At 46.6% G+C, this 12,431-nt stretch overlaps 1 protein-coding gene across 2 annotated transcripts in view; it reads left to right on the top strand.

Moving 5' to 3' along the window:
• Nucleotides 1-4,648: 4,648 nt before the first annotated feature.
• LOC144174625 (putative fatty acyl-CoA reductase CG5065) overlaps nucleotides 4,649-12,431 on the top strand; it is a 54,902-nt gene continuing 47,119 nt past the window's right edge. For both annotated transcript variants that reach the window (XM_077703402.1, XM_077703403.1), the window contains exon 1: nucleotides 4,649-4,767. The gene's annotated coding sequence lies outside the window, so the exon portion shown is untranslated. The remainder of the gene's footprint in view (nucleotides 4,768-12,431) is intronic.

A 12,431-nucleotide genomic window follows, 5' to 3' on the forward strand; every position in this document is an offset into this window, starting at 1 on the left:
CTTGTTTAGGCCGCGCGGCTGAATCGAGGGACAGACAGATAGACGGGCAGATAGACATACCAAAATTTCCTCCAAGAAAGAGCTTTAAAATTTATGCACTAAAACCGCAACTTCGATTTTCGGACAAGAGATGCGCATGTTTGGGTGAATACTGCTTTTATTTGTGTTTTATTCGCTGAAATTCTGTTATTAGGCTTCCCGGGTAATTTTTCAGGTACTGCGCATGTGTTTCGCGGACTGACTTCCTGATGCCCGCTTGAAGGTGTCACCCTTGTGATATGGGGACTGGACGCAATTGATTTCCACTACTGGAGAGGAGAAATACACGAGAAGATGCCGGACAGAAATGTGGTGCATCGCTTGAAGCTGCGTGTGGCCCATGGTGTTTCGGGTATCTTCGACAAACAAACTTAATAAGGTACGCATTTACATCGAATTAATATCACGCAGTGAATACATCTATGAGCTTGTCTTAACTGGCCCGGGCTGGAAAACAATGGCCGGTCATGCGGCCAGTTTGCGTGTGATTTAAAGCAGCTCTGAGTTTAAGTGCTGTCTAGTTTTGATTCCGGCGACAGCTATAAATGGTCAACTCAGAGAAAAGGCCGGCGTGAAAAAGCGCTCCAGAGGCGGCTTGGTAGGAATTGTTTCATACTGCGATGAGTTCCACGCGGCAAACGTAAATTTGGCAGCAGTGATAAGGAGCCGATTACGCCTGTACACGGCAGATGAAGGAAGCGAAAGAAAGCAGCCAAACGAGCGAATACACAAGTAGCCAAATCCCCCATCGTCGCTGCAGTTCTCTCCCACGGCGGCATGAGCGAGCAGCGGGGCAACGCTTCGGAGACAGATCGAAGCCATTCGAAAGCATCAAAGCTGATCGCAAAGCGAAGCCTCTCAAGCGGCAATGTTAGGCTATGTTCAGACTACTTACGCAAAAGCCACATCGTGATCTATGGACGTAAAAAATTCCGACATCTCCACGAAGTGAATGATGATGAAAAGGGCGAAGCTAAAATGCTTATCGGTAAAACCGTGAAACATTCGCCCACACATCATATAAAGACTCGACACGTCAAGCTTTCCATCTCTCCGTTGACAGGCCAGTTGACGACGTCGATGTTTGTGGTGATTATGTAGGGCTTGTTTGGGACGATGAGAATCTTCATAGGTAAGTTGGCGAATTCGGTGTGTGAAATTTTAGCCACCTTGGCCGTCGCCTTCTGCAGAGCGCGTCTTGTGTCGCGTACCCCCGGTACGTGTCTTCAGCTCGCAGGCGACGAGCGACAACCTCTTCTTCTTCCTCTCCTCCTTGTTGGGTAGCAACGAATGCGTTGAACATTTTGACCTCTTCGGCCAATCATTGGTTAGCCAATCCCTAGGGGGATCCTGCCACAATCATCATCAATGCGCCGTGTACAATGTGCCGTGTACGGCCGGGACAGGGCCCGAGCAAGAGGATCTTCACCCCTAAAAAACGGCGTGTCACGCTTTTCGGTTGGCTGAGACGTGAAATGACGTCATTCTTTAAAGTTACTACGGCAGTTGCGACTACAGTCTGAACCCGGCCTTACAAAGCCCTTCGAGAATGCGAGGCTGAAGCAAGGCTTCTCAGGCGTTCAACTCGAGATTCTTCGTTCGCATTCAGAACACATGAGATTTTTAGGTAACCTCGGACTTCTTGGATACTTTCGGGAGAAACCGCTATTAACTAATTAAAGACTTTAAAGTTAGCGCGAACTGCTTCATCCGATAGTACCAAAATGTGAAGCCATGGAGTAGTAATTCGGCTTCGCACACATGAAAAATGGTTACCCAAACTTCCGTTGAATAAAATCTCACTGGTAAAACAGGATCTTGTTGCTGCGTGTAATGTGGGGATTTTTTAAATATTTTTATGTTGCATCTAAACAGTATAAATTGAAGCACAATAATTGTACAACACCACTCAGAACTTTATAACTGATCTCTGGTGGCCTCCACGTCACTATATTAAATGTATTAGTAGTTCTATGGTAATGGGGGCAACACAGCATGACATTAAATAAGAAATTCAGTAACATGCTCACAGATGTTTGATTTGTCTTTGGTTTTTTTATATCCTCATGCCATGAATGTTAATTACGCAACCTATATACATCCCTGATATGGTGTAATGACACCTGGTTTTGTTTTAATAATGCAGATAAAGACTATAGCATCGAAACATTACACTGTAAAAAGCTGCAGAACATCTGAGAATTGCGTAAGCAATTTTACCCCGATTGCGCGTTTCCCCAATTTACGTTTCCTTGGTGGCATTGAAGAAACAAGTGTATTCGGGCACCTTCGCCTTTTTTTGAAAGCGGAAGCGTACAAAATCAAGCTCTTCGAATTATCTCATCAAGCACGTATGGCGCGAATGCTCATTCATGGCTTTGTTCAAATAATATTTTGTCTGTTTCCAAACTATAACCTAGGTATTTTTTTGTTTAAGCTGCTTCGCAATGAGTTTCCGTGTTTCTCTTTTTTGGCCGCTAGTCTTGTTAATACTAACACCACTAGGTTTGCTTTCAAGCACAATTTCATTTTACCGAGAGTAAAAACTAACTACGGCAAACAGACAGCGCACTTCTCGGCTATTTGTCTATGGAATTCTATGCCAACCGACATTAAGTCTTCTAACACATTCCACAAATTCAAAAAAGAATTAAAGTGCTACCTGATGTCCCTGCCTCAGACGTAACCAAGATTGTTCCTGATGCTTTGTTTTTCAGTGTTTTTCTTTTCTAAATTTATTGTGTATAGTTATTGCTACCATGTAATTTACTTATTGACTCTGCTTTACATCATTCTTGTACACATCCCTCTTTTCATTTGCTGCTATTATTCAGTGTATTTTAAGTTATTCTTGGCAGGAGGTCCCGCTACAGTCTTTGACCTTGGGACCTCCTTCTGTATATAACCCCCATGTATCATCTGGAGATATTAATAAATTGATTGATTGATTGATTCAATGTGTGGCATTTGGCGTCGGCTTTCTTGCGTCGGTTCTGCGCGATTCTTTCGGTGAGTTGACCAGTACACGTCGTTCTCTTCATCGAAGCCTCATCACAATTACTATGTTTGTGTCATATTTTAAATGCAGAGCATTTGTATAACTCACGATGTCAGCCGTGCGTCGGCGTCCGCAGCAGCCAGCCTCCCCCTACACTACAAAAAGAAATAACAGTTACTGGCGCCTGGTTTCGATCCCACGACCCTGCGGGCGGAACGCAAGGTACATGGTGCTCTACCCACTGCGCCACAAAGCCGACACAGAATGAAAGGCTACGAACGCGCCTTATATCCTTGACTCATTCAAACTACGTCAAGAAGCTGCTAATACAACGCATTAACTACCTGTGGGCGGAACGCGAGGTACATGGTGCTCTTCCCACTGCGCCACAAAACCGACACAGAATCAAAGGCTACGAACGCGCCTTATATCCTTGACTCATTCAAACTACGTCGTCAGCGGCGTGCGTTGGCGACTCAGCGGCGTGCTAGCGGCGTGATAGCTGCGTTATAGCTGCGTGGTGTACACGTGATAGCACCAACCGCCCAAACACTAAACGTTCATGCAATACACCCACCCCTATGCGACGCATTTACTCGAGTCCCCCTCGCGGGGAGATGGGCCCATATTTTTATCTTCCTTGCTTCTCATTGTTGTGCCGTCGGTATAGGCCAGGAACGTGTATGTATGCCATGTTTATCTTCCTATATGATAATTGTTTTTAGTGTTGTAGGTACTGTGTTTTCGATAGTTCGACACTTTATTGTGGCCATGCGGCTACTAGTAAGACAAGTTTACGTTCTCCTAAAATGACACGCATGAGAGTTTTTCTTGTATCCGTGAAATATGACCGCGTTACACAAATGTCGCTATGGGTTTAAAAAGTGACCTAATTATTCTGAAATAAAACATATGTAATGAGTGAGCTGGTGGCCTTGATGTGATTGTTAAGTTACATGGCTCCATTGATTGGCTTTCCAGTTTAGTTTGGAGTACGCTTTTCAGTTCACTTTTATTCGTGTGATTTTCTCCTTTGGTTCGTCTATCTTATAATATGGCACGGGAGGGCGCACGCAACAAGGTTTTTTAAACTGAAATGGTAGATACAGTTACCAGGAAAATACCTATAGATAAATCAACAGCAAACTTATGTGAAGCAATGTTCCCGACACGTAGATATCTGGAACACCATTTCACGTGCAGCCTTGTATATTTATGTGGGTCACTATTCTTTGTATTTGGTGCTTTAAATGGATCAAGAATTTGTGCCATTTAGATGAAGCTGCATGAAAAGCAGTTTCTTTTAGTAAGAAGAACCTGAACATGACCACAAGAGGAGTGTGGCGTTGATGCAGTACCAATCCACCATGATGACATACCAGGAGTCCAGGAGTACAAACATTTATGAGTGTCGATAAATAAAGAACGAATTTAAAAAGCTCGTTCGATGCCCTGGTTTTAAGAAAACCATGCATGGCCTCATACCCCTGTTTGTGGCTCGAAGCTCACACCTGCGCAGGAAGGTGATATAGCGCACGCAGGTGCGCGCTTATGCTGTGCACATAAGTATTTTAAAAACACACGCACACGTGATGCAGGTCGCATCGACGTATGCGTCCGCGTTGTGTACACGGGTTAACTTCAGCGTGCCTTGGTAGCGAGACCAGTGCCACGGCACACGCACGCCGGTCGAAAAATAAATGCGACGGAATTGGGATCCAGTGAACGCGGTCAGTAACATTCCTCTGTCTTTTGTCTTATGTATAACATGGAAAATGTTGCTACCACGTCTAGAAACAATAATCACTGCCTCTTTGCATCAATTCCTTGAAAGTTAACTTATTTCTTCGGGAGTGTGGACGGAGGTATACACAACTGCAGTAAAAGTAGCGGGTAAAATTTAGTGCAACGGCAATTCTTAATTATTTTTTAACATTTATTGAAATGTAGAAACAACACCAGGGGGTCTCTTGCTAGTACATCAGACCCACTTAGGGTAGCGATAAGTTAAGGTTCATGACGGGTATGGGTGGGAAATAGCAAGGGGAAAAATAGTGGGTTGCGATATGAAATGCACGAGAGTGTCCCACACTGCCCTCGCTAAATTAGGTGGGTAGGAGGGACGCAGGAGATCGTTTGAGGAATTTGGTCGTAAATTAGCGGGAAGGGTGTCTAGGAGAACCTGCGTTTCAGTTTGAAATCGAGGGCATGTGCAAATAATGTGTTCAGTGGTGTCCGGAGTTTCACAGGGGATAAACATGCCTTGATTAGGTTACGATTGAAAAAAACTGTTGTCGTTTTGCAGGGGAGAGGCTCGTAAGTGTCATTTGCTGTCTTAGGCGGACTTGTTGAGAGCGATAATAGGACTTTGGAATGGCAGTGTGGTTGACCAGGGAGGCCAAAAAGTCTTTCCGTTGCTGTTTGATGGCGGTCCGGTGCTCGTCAGAGTCATAATCGCAGTTCGAAGGCGTCCAGCTGGCTTGGGCCACGGTTGTGAATGATGCACGTGCCGCCAAATGGGCTGCCTCATTTCCGGGGATTCCGGCATGGCCGGGCACCCACGTGATGGTGACGTCGATGTTCTGTTGATGAAGAATGCTCTTGATTTCTTGGATATCCTTAACTCGTAGACTGTATGATAGTTGATGACGACATTCCAGGAAAGCTTCCCGACTATCTGTGTGAATGTGTATGGGTTTGTACATGGGAAACGATGATATGGTATGAACAATGTGACGAAGTAAGGGGATGATACTTTCTAGTTCTGCCCCTTTAATGGGGGTATCTGGTGTCAATGAATGAACGCTATTGACGTTAAATGCCGGTATGTGCCACGCCGCAGTTGCGCTGGATTCTGTTTTAGATGCGTCAGTGTAGATGCTGAGTGTATTAGGGGGGCAAGACTGTTTCTGGTGTTGTTTTGCAATTTTCCGCCTGTTTTGTGGTTGAGGATCTGGTTTAGGATCCGTTAATGATAGGGTGGTTCATGGTTCTTATGTGTTTGCTATGTCTGGCAGCTGCGAGGTATTGTGGCCAATGGCTTCAAGGATGTGTCGTCCGTACCGTGAGGTGGGCAGTCGTTGTACATGTGAGTTACGGAGTGCGTATGCCCTGTCGGCGTATGTAGGCATGTTACTGCAGTCGTAAAACTCATGAATTCTAGTGTAAGTGGGAAGGCCGGTAATGAGTCGTAGACTTTCTCTATTAATTATTTCAAGGGTTTGTTGTTGCTTTTTACTATATACATACATGACCCGTGAAATGAGGAGGGTGTGAGTGAGGTGTCTGAGGTCATGTTCTTTAAGGTCAGACTGGTGTGTCATGAGCGCTTTATAATGCGGAGGATCTGTTTACTTTTTTTTTATTGTGTTAGTGACCCATGGAGTAGCCTGGCTGTCTTGATCACTGTGTAAGCCTGGTACCCTAATAGATGATTTGCGAGGAATAGGCTGATTATTAAGCTTCAATGAGGATAGCTCGCGAGTTGGTTGCGTTCTGAAGTTGGTGCCATTAAGTACCACGGCGTACTCCGATTTTTCAGGTGCGGCCTGCATACCAACATCGCGAAGGAAATTTGTAACAGCTTCAATACCTTGCTGAAGCATATATTCTTGTTCTCCTACTGAGCCTTTGTTTGACCGCAATGTTATATCGTCTGCGTAGATAGTGAAGTGCAGATCAGGTATACTGGTGAGATATGTGGACAGGCGTGCCATTACCAAATTAAAAAGAGTACGAGACAAGGAAGCACCTTGTGGCACCCCATCCGATTAAGTCGAGGGGGCGAAGTTATGTCTCCTATTGCAATTTCATAAGCCCGATTGAATAAAAAAGGCTTAATGAAATTCAAAGCTCGGCCTGTGATTCCGAAATGTTCAGCGATTTCAATTACTGATTTATGCGTGACAGTGTCAAACGCCTTTTTAGTGTCAATGCCTACTTCTGTTCTTGTTTGCACTGTACTAGTAGGAAGAAGAATGTGCTCGTGAAGGAGCAGTAGAGCATCCTGAGCACTGGTATGCGGTCTGAAGCCTATCTGAAAAGGGTGTAGTACGTCGTTCATTTCTAATGTTGTAACCGATAGAAGAGCATTCGTTCCATTAATTTACAGATAGTGGAGGTAAGTGATATTGGGCGTAAATCAGTTAGGGAGGTAGGTGGTTTGCCTGGTTTAAGGATGGGGATAACAACATAGTTTTTCCATGCGGGAGGTAATGTGCCGCGTTCCCAAATATTGTTTATTTCATCTAATAAAGCTGTTTTGGAGTTCTCAGAAAGGTTTTTTTAAATCAGAATTTGTAATCGCGTCCCTTTCCCGGGGCTCAATTCGATTTGGTAGCGTGCAAAGCAAGCTCTAATTCGCCTAACGTGAAAGGTGAGTCCATGTCCGTAGGAGGTTGATGTGGGAGGATAGGTGCGTAAATGGAAGGATCTGGGGGCATGGATGGTTGAGGAAAGAAACTGTCTCCTGCCTTTATAGCCAGTTCGTGAGGTGTCATATTCAAATGTAATGCAACACTTCCGGCAGTCGTGCGGCTTTTGGACTTACCGAACATGTAATTAAGGATTGTCCAGATTCGCGAAAGATGAAGAGACCCACTTAAAGAGTCGCAGAGGTCTCTCCATTGCTTAGTGTACAAGTCCTTAGCGTAAGATGTTGCCCTTTTAGTTGCGAGGTTGAGTTTCCTTCTAAGGCGTGGTGTGATGCCTTCTCTCCGTATACGCTTCAGGTGTACGAGATTTCGGCGCACGATAAAGATCCCCAGGTGGTCAAAATTAATCCGGAGCCCTCCACTACGGCGGGCCTCATCGCCTGCGCTGCGTCGGCGCGTTAAAAAAAAACACTACAACGATGTATACGCTTCAGTAAAAGAAGACGGGAATTTTAGAGGTTAAGCAGATGCCGATCAGGGTCTGCATTTTTGGGATGGACACTCGTCCTGGTAACGGATTATTTTCTGGCGTGGCGAATAGCCTCCATAATTACACTTAGGCTCGATCGTTCTAAATTGGTGTTCATAAGGGCGCAGTGGTACCTGTCTCGACTGATGTGTTGAACATACCTGTATGGAATGTTGCGTTTAGAATGCAGGGTAACAGCGATAGGGAGATGGTCGCTGCCCATAGTGTCAGGTAGCGCAGTCCAGGTATGCTTAAGTTTGCGACTATCCCATGTTAAGTCTGGTGTAGTGTTGTTTTGGCGATTGTATTGAGCTAATTTAGTTGGGATGTCTACATCGTTAAACAGGAAGAATTTAGCCGATGTCATGCTAGATAGTAATTGATGGCCCTGATGGCTGATGCTTGGATGACCCCAATCTTGATGATGTGCATTAAAATCTCCCCCAATTATGAAAAAATCAGATGGGAACAGGTTACGCAAATGAGAGATCCAACTGAAGTCATAGCACAAAGTAGGTAGGCGTCCCCGTCGAAAATAGGCCTAAACAATAACGTATGCATGACGGTGAAATGTGCAGCGAACTGCAATGAGTTCCTGCAATGTGGTGTAGTATTTGGTAGTGTCTAACTGCATTTGGGGAATGTACTTGTCGATGTATATTGCAGCTTTACCTGGAGTCGAAGGCCACCCCATGCGTCTGTCTTTGATTGAAGGGTGGTGGTAACCAATATAACCGGGTAAAGTGGTGCTAGAGTCGTTGGTCTCCTGGAGAAGTAACGCTTTAGGGTAAGTTCCTTGCAGATGTAGGCAAAGTTCTGCCTTCCTTAGAGGTAAACTTCGACAGTTCCATTGGAGGATCCACGTTGAATTCTGAGGGGGCAGCTGGTAGTCATTCATGATAGTGCGGCAGCCGGTGGAACTTGCAGTTGACACTGAAGAGTGCTACGGATGATGTTAGGCAGGGAGGTCGTTACGTCAGAAACAGCCCGGTGAACCTCGGCTGAGATGTATTGTTGGAGCTGTGGGATCACGTTTTGTTGCATCGCTTGCCTGACACGTTGCTGGATCTGGTTCGTTATTTCTTGCTGCAGAATGGAGATGACCTGTTCTTTGATGGCGGCAACAAGTGACGTTCGGAACGATGCACAAATTTCCTGCTTCAGACTTTCTAAGTTGGGCAAATTCGGCTGGGCGGCTGGAGCTGGCTGGCTGGTCTTTAGTTGGTCTCCTATAGATGGAACATGAGAGCCCGTTGATGGCGATGCCTGTTGACACGGCAATTGTGGAAATTCATTGCTTGAAAACGACAGAACCGTGGAGGCATTTCATGTCCAATTTGCGCATGGTGATTGAGCCGTTTAAACGTTGCGTCCTGGGCTTGTTTACGAGCCGGGCATGTCGGATCAGTAGCGAGATGCGCACCTTTGCAATTGGTGCAGGATGGTGTAGTCACCCAGTGGTGGCTTTCCACTGCGGCCAGACCACACGTGGAACATTTGGGCGGTGTATGGTTTGGGCAAATGTCTTTTTATAACCCATCTGGTGACAGGTGTCATATACAAGAGTGCGTGGCTCGTATGGGACGACTCTTGTAACGACGCTGAAGAGACGAACAGTGCGAGGGAGTGATGGGGCATTGAATGTGACAAGTGCTGAGTTTGTCTTGCCTAGCGGACGAGCAGTGATGATTTCTGCGGCCGAGCAGCGCAGGTGTTGCTTGAGATCATTAGGCGGAATGTCCTGTATTCCGTGTATTACGCTTCTGATATGCCCGGCTGGAAGGGCCTCGTACCCGCTGACTGGAATGATGTTTCCTTGCACCTCCAGTTGCGTGAGACTGAGTAGATGAGTAGCAAGAAGAGGTGACTTCAAGTCTACAGTGAGTAGGTTTGAGCGTTCCAAAAGGTGCACCTGAAAGGCATAGTTTATGGGAAGCGTCTTGACATGGCGCTGAATTGCTCGGTGCGCACGAATGAGGCATTTTTCTTTAGTTTGACTGGTTCCTTGGGGCGGAAAATGACGGTGATGGGCAATCGGGTTCGCTGAGTTGGCATACGTGAAGTCTTGTGGTTAGCCTTGCTGGTTGTAGGGTCTTCTACGTCCTTGTGTTGGTTGCCAGTAGTGAGCTGAGAGGAGCTCGTGGAAGCAAAGATTGATGACGCGGCTGATCCAGCAGGCATAGCGGCGTCGGGCGGAGTGTGAGAACGGGAGACTTGCCGCTTGGCCTTTTTTGTCATAGGTGTTATCAGGTCTGTATTGTTTTCACCAGTTATATTGTAGATGTCTTCTTTTGGATCGCCCACATCCATCTCCAGCGCTGAGTAGGGGTTGAGATCATGAGAAGCCATGTCAGCAGCGGCAGCGGTCGCTGCCGAGGAGGCTGGGTTCGTCGTGACGAAGTTACTGGGATCCACGGAATTCTCTGAACTGAAGGGCCCACGTACGTCAGAAAGAAACCCCAAGGGGCGTTTTGGCAAATGGGATAAGGTAACCCCGAGAAAAACCGGGTTTTCGCAGGAACGGCGCGAAGGCACTTCCGCGCCCTTCGTCTTTCTCTTCTTCCAATTTATGGCAAATGTGAGTGTGAAGTCCAAAAAATTGGGTTTTCGGCAATAACTTCTTGAGTAAAACCCACCCATTTCTTTGGCGAAGTATTGTGGCGATGATGTCCACGGGCCACACAAAATGGGCGGGGGAGGGGGTAGTTGTTACACTTGCATTCTTAGCATTTTGAGTAACTCTCAAGCACGCAAGACAGACTGGCGGTCTTAAAAGTGCGCTGCAGGCAGCCGGCCGTTACATACCTTAGTTGCGCTGACTGTGTGCTGCAAAGCTGGCGTCGTGATAGAGATTACCGGAAAGTACGAAAAGGCACAATGTCACCGATTGGCCGGATTATCAATGGAGGCATGCGTAATTGCGAGACCTTCCTTTCGAGATTAAGACAGCGCTTATACTGTCTTTTTTACGTTCTGTCGTCCGCGTCCTTTGCGCTGTTTTTTTTTTTTCTAACGATGTATAGCCAACTATCCCAAACCCAAGCCTTACTGAGATTAAGAAGCTCGCACACTTCCCGCCCCTTCGTTCTTTCGTACTACAAATTGAAGCCGGAGCTCCGTGCAGTTGGGGTTTTGCTTATGCGGAGACAAAATGTCACGCGAACTGGTAAACCCTGGTATAACCGTTTAGGTCAATCTGTTGTTACGTGGCGGCAGGGCAAATGAGACGAGCGGTGGTTGATAGTGAAGCGTTTACCTGATGTTGCCACCGGGCGAGGGAATCTATTTATAACAAGCGGCCATGATAGCTCGAGCAGTGAGTCCTCGCCATCCATTGCTCCATCATCGTTTGCGCTTCGTCCCAAGGAGATATGCATCAGTGTCCACTTCTTCCTCCGCAATTAACAATATATATATATATATATTGAAAGTCTACGGCCGCAAGCGACGTTTATTCTAATGCTCTAGCAGCCAGAATGTGGAGTATACGATGATTATGATGAATAAAAGCAGGGAGCACTGCCGTAGGAGCGAGTGCACTGGTCATTATTTACAGATGAAGACGAACCACTAGTGCTGTTCTCCAAAGTTCTCCCACTGAGTGTTTATCGTAACTACCTGTGACATTGTAGGAAAAATGTTCACACTAACATCCTCCGTCCGGCGGACGCAGCCACCTGGCCGAAAGTCAGTATGAGTTGCGACGATAAAATGACTGTAATATTGCCTCGCGGACGATGTCAGTGCCACGGCGATGGTGGTTAGTGTGAGGACCAACTAGAGTGACTCAGTAATTCACCGGGAACGTTCCTTTGCGGATGTATCAGGAGCAAATGAAGCTGTGCAGAATTATTTTACAAGTCCCCGGAGTTTGAAAAGGAATCCAAAGGAGCACATCGTGTACCGGTTGAAAATGGAGAGGGCGATGGCGCGAGTCCCATTGAATTTTACGGATGAGCCCCACCGCGGGACCGCGCCAGCTGTCGACAGTGTATGAGCCTTGAAAAACACTGTTCGGTGCATGAGAATGTGGGGCGGGCTATGTGAAAGGAGACTGCCAGAGGGAACGACTAGCATGTCGCGGTTTACAACTGTACCGGCGGAAACCGAAAGCATGTGCTCGTGACGCGGTGGCACAACGTAATCGTCAGTTTACAGCAGAAAAAGGTGCCAGTTTCAGGAAGCATTTATGTCGTGTGTCCGTTCAGCTGAGCGTAAACCATCGGCAGCAAATAACAGCTGACGTCAAAGAGAATGTTTCAGCCGAGGAAGGGCATGTAAGCGCGCGGAGAGAGCACGGCACCGTGAAGGTGGTGACAAAGTGCCTTAATTGGAGTGCGAACCATATACACTGTGTAGACGGTCGAATGGAAGTCTTTTTGGCGCCATACAACAGAATTGGCGCAGATTGCACTAGTGGTGCCCGGCAGGAGAAACAGCGGAGCTGGCGGCCCCTCCCTCTTCGTCGGAGATCCGGCCGTTGCACCTCACA

This window comes from Haemaphysalis longicornis, unplaced genomic scaffold (genome assembly GCF_048455015.1).
Source record: "Haemaphysalis longicornis isolate Haplotype H1 unplaced genomic scaffold, Haemaphysalis longicornis Haplotype H1 scaffold_3, whole genome shotgun sequence".
NCBI classification, from domain to species: domain Eukaryota; kingdom Metazoa; phylum Arthropoda; class Arachnida; order Ixodida; family Ixodidae; genus Haemaphysalis; species Haemaphysalis longicornis.